The following is a 4,507-nucleotide window of genomic DNA, read 5'->3' as shown; positions in this document are numbered from 1 at the left end:
CTCCAGCCCCTCAGTGTCCTCTTGTTTTGAGGGACCCAGAACTGGGCACAGGATTTGTGGTGTGGCCTCATCAGGGCCAGCACAGGGGGACAGTCCCTGCCCTGGTCCTGCTGCCACACTATTTGTGACACAGCCCATTTGTGACACATTGGCCTTTTTGCCCATCTGGGCACCCTCTGGCTTCATCCTGAACCAGAGTCAGAAACCTTCAGGCTCCCCTTTCTCCTATTTGAGGCACTTCTTGGGCTGCTGCCAGGATTTGGGTAGTAGAGAGCCATAACCTGGGCAGGATTGAGCATCCACCCACCCCACTGCAGATGGGTCCAGAGACTGAGAAACCTTGGAGAACCACAGCAAGGCTGTTCTGCCAACTGCTGCCCTCACCCAGACAGATCTGACGATCTGCAAGGAGTAAAATAATTAGATTGTCTTTTTTTGGTGTCCCAGTCCAAGCAGCAAAGGGCTCACTCTCATTTCTCTTCCTCGTGCCAGCAATGCTTGTCTTCATTTCATCAGAGAAAGAGCTGCCAAACTCCTTCATTTGGGATAGGACAGAAAAAAATTAAAAAGAGGAGGAAAAAAAAAAAAGAAAAAGAAAAAAGTGTTTCTGAAAGGCAGGAAATGAAAATAAATGAATTCTTCACCATTATTTAAAATCTCTTTAAAGCCTGAGAGTAAAGCAATCCCTTTTGAGCTGGATTGGCCGTGCTTGCCTCCAGCACACATTTTACAATGAAATTCTCAAGGACTGCTTTCAGGTACGTAGGGAAAGAGCAGAGATTTATTCTTAGGAATGCTTTATTTTTATGTGCCTTTGATATGGAGAAGCTGCACTTTCATTCAAAGAACCGAACAGGAAAGAAATGCAAATATTCCAGTCGCTCTCCTGGAACATCTGGGAGGTGCAAGGTTTGTAATACAGCTTTCTGCCTGTTTGCTGCAAAAGGCAAATCTAGGAAAAAGAAATCTGGGAAAGTTTCTGCCACTATTAATCACTTTATAAGTAGAAGCTTTCTCTGGGTTTGCAGGTGAAACCTTTCACATCCTGAGGGTCCTGAGCAGGTCTCTCCATATCCCAGTGACCAGACACGTTCCACTTAACCTCCTTTGGGAATATAAATCCCCAGATCACTTAATTCAATTTGTTCCTACCACTGAGCAGCTTCCAGTGAGCCATTTGCATTTCCAGGGGTGGATGTTGGAAACTGGCTTTACAGCATCCCTCCCTGATTTCTTGGGTTGGAAAGCAGGCTCTGGGCATGGCTTGGGTCAGGAAAACCCCGGGAATGGTTGGCCTTGAGCCAACACATCCCACTGGAGGCTCCTGTGGCTGCACCCCAGACTTTATAAATATTGCTAAAATCCCTTTGATTTCCCTCCCAGTTGCAGCTCTCGGGCCAAAACCCTCCCCAGCAAAGCAGCAACTTGAGGATTTTGGACTGGATTTAGGAAGGAGATTTGCTGGAGTCTCACCCTGACCCTGGAGCAGCTCCTCTGGCTTTGCTCAGGGTTGCAAACCTGCTCAGGAGCAGATTTCCAGGAGTATCTTTGGGCAGCCTCCCCTTATGGCTTGTGTGTTGAACATGGTGGATGGTTGGACTTGATCTTGGAGATCTTTTCCAGCCTTAAGGATTCTGTGATTCTATTCCACGATTCTCTGGGATGGCAGCCTGGGAATCCTGGTCTGGGACAACAGCAGATCAACAAGACAACAGGTTGGGCTCAGCAAATGCAGGATAACTGAACACATCCCACATTCCAGGACATGAGGCTGGAGGTTGCCTGGAGATAAAAACCACAGGAATTCCATTCCCCTCCTTACCATGGTCTCAGAATCACCTCAGGTGTTACAGAGGTACCTCCAGCCAGAGCGAATGAAGATCTCCGACAATGCAGCTCCAGGGCAAAATTCAGACTTTTTTACAGTGATTTGTAATGAGTTTTCTGCTCCCTGCACAAGGACAGACTTTGGAATTGCTAAAAAAAAGCTGCTGGAGCTGTGACAGTTTTGCACAGGGGCTGAAAGTGTTGCTGAGGTGACTTTTGGTGCTCCCTGTCCCAAAACAACGATACTTTTCAGGCAGGGTGGGAAAAGCTTTCTCTAATCGCTTTAGACTTTGCAAAGCAATAAACTTGGCCCAAAAAACATGGAGCAGGGAGCTGGGGAGCTCAGCTGATTGTAATTCTTCCAGTGGAAACATTTTTCCTGCGAAAAATGCAGATTTGATTCCATTCCCTGTTGACAAAGGGCCTTTCAGCTGGAAATAATAGAAGGGCTCTGTTTGGTTAACGCTGCGAGGTTTTGTCCTGAATTTATGATTTCAGTTCTTATAATATTAAATAACAGGGTCATGAAATAGTGGGACTTCACTGCAGTGAAGCCTTTTCTGGAAAGCATTCCCGAGCTGGGATGATGGATGAGCTCGGGGTTGGTGACACTGCGAAGCCACGGGAAGGAAAGCAAACCAAAGGGTGGATTTGGTTCTGTGCTTTCCTCCCCTTTCATTCCACTGGAATATTTGAATTTAACCCTTTTGGTCCATCACAGAAGAGGCTGTGAACAGCCAAGCTGCCCAAAACCCAACGGAGCATGGGATTGGGATTTACCTCCCAGCAGAGCTCCAGCTCCGTGTCCCTCCTGCTGGATCCACCCCCAGCCTCATCCCTCCTCCTGCAGTGAGCTCCCACATCCACGTGTGTCATGGAGAGCTGGCAACCTTGGGGTTGATCTGCTCTTCAAAGCCATCTGTTTGATCTGATGGCAGCTCTGAGGCCGGCTGGGAACTCCCAGAGTAATTAATGGATGTTGATGGAGGGGCTGCAGGGTCCAGGTAATTAGGAGTGAGGAACAGTCCAGCTCTTCCTGGTTCCCCAGGGATTTGTGGACAGATGAAGATCACTTTGAGGTAAAAGTGTAGTGATCATCACCCTGATAAAATGAAGAGGTGCCCAATTTACTGTGCAACCAAAAGGGAAAATAAGGGAGGGAAAATGGCCCAAAGCAAAATTGAATTTTTTGCATCAGAGCTTGAGTTTCTGTGCATAAATAGCAGGCTCAGACCAATTCTGGTGGTGTTGAGAGCTTCCCAAAAGTTTTATTTCAAAATGGAGATAGCTCTGTGTTTTACCTCCTTTGGAGCCAGGATTGTTGCTCATCTTCCTGAGCCTCCAAACGGTGAAGGAGGAGAGCTGGAGAGGATGTGGTGAAGTCAGACTTGTTTTGCTGAGCTCCTGATCACAAGATATGCTCCCAGGGAAGCATTTCTGTGTTATAAATCACTTGGGCTCTTCAGGAGAAAAACTGTCTTTTTCCAGGATGGAGTAGTTTTTGGGATTTGGGGAGCAGAAAACGCACAGGAACGGGCAACTTTGGACTGGAAAGAGTGACATTATGGGCATGGTGAGGTCCTTCCAAGGGGAAGTCTCTCATCTTGGATGGTGATGTTGAAGAAACAAGCACTGGGAATTAATCCAAGGGCCACAGAAGCTGTGGCTGCCCCATGCCTGGAAGTGTCCAAGGCCAGGACGGGGTTTGGAGCAAGCTGGGCTAGTGGAAGGTGTCCCTGCCCATGGTGAGAAGGAGTTTTAAGGTCACTTCCAACCCAAATAATTCCAGGACTCTGTGAAGTCTGCTGAGGGGAAATGGATGAAGGGGATGCTGCAGTTGCTGCTCCCATCCCACCTGGAGGAGCTGGTGGAAGAGCAACATCTGCCTGCGGACCTGGAGCTGTGTGGGGGCATCTCCTAAGTCCTGAGCAGCCACTTCCAGGGTCTGAGGTGCTTCTCTGGTCCTTGTATATCTGTAGTAAGAACATTTTAAGTTGGGTTTCATGTGCCATTGTGCTAATTAAAGGCAGAGGGACTGGGAAAGCAATGGAACTCCAGGAACACTCACAGCAGGTACTGCCTGTCCTGCCTCGAGGGTCATTCTGTAATGGGAAGAAGGATGGTAACTTATCATCTCTGTCAGGACCAACTCTCTGGGTGTTTGAGTCTCTGCATCACCCTCTCAGGACGTTATTCTCCGTGTCAGGTACTCCCATTGGAATACTGGGCAGTAAATTTCCAACAGAGCCTAATTAAGCCACCCCTGGAGAGTCTGGGGAAGGAGCTCCACGTGGTGGGACAGGTTATATGTCCTAAGCAGTTACTGCCAGGCAAGACTGCAACTCACTGTAGTAGGAGATGCAGGAGGCCTGTTCTGGCAGTAAATCAGCCCAGGATGCAAATTCCATCTATTAAATTCCTTTTGATATATGGAACGTGAAGAAGAAGAGATGGGCACCATTATCTCCTCCACGTTGATCCGGAATCAAATCCCGCTCGTTCTCCCCAGGCAGGGGCCTGGGCTCATTATCTATTTATGGCCAGCAAACGTTTCACTTGGGTTGATAAATTGAGTATTGGTGGCAATAAAGTAAAGCAGCAGCTCCCCGACGTCACAGGTTTATGGCTGAGCTCAAAATCAAAGCTTTAGCAAGAAGTGTTGGGAAGGGAGACCGTTCTC

General features: G+C 48.0%; 1 protein-coding gene across 1 annotated transcript in view; it reads left to right on the top strand.

Annotated features, from left to right (window-relative positions):
• The first annotated feature begins 3,689 nt into the window (after window positions 1-3,689).
• The window catches only part of CALN1 (calneuron 1), an 82,788-nt gene continuing 81,970 nt past the window's right edge, over window positions 3,690-4,507 (top strand). Inside the window, exons 1-2 of the mRNA XM_029961393.1 lie at window positions 3,690-3,694; window positions 3,946-3,949. The gene's annotated coding sequence lies outside the window, so the exon portion shown is untranslated. The remainder of the gene's footprint in view (window positions 3,695-3,945; window positions 3,950-4,507) is intronic.

This window comes from Manacus vitellinus, unplaced genomic scaffold (genome assembly GCF_001715985.3).
Source record: "Manacus vitellinus isolate BGI_N305 unplaced genomic scaffold, ASM171598v3 scaffold_32_pilon, whole genome shotgun sequence".
Taxonomy (NCBI): Eukaryota; Metazoa; Chordata; class Aves; order Passeriformes; family Pipridae; genus Manacus; species Manacus vitellinus.
This window is presented reverse-complemented; position numbering and strand designations above follow the sequence as displayed.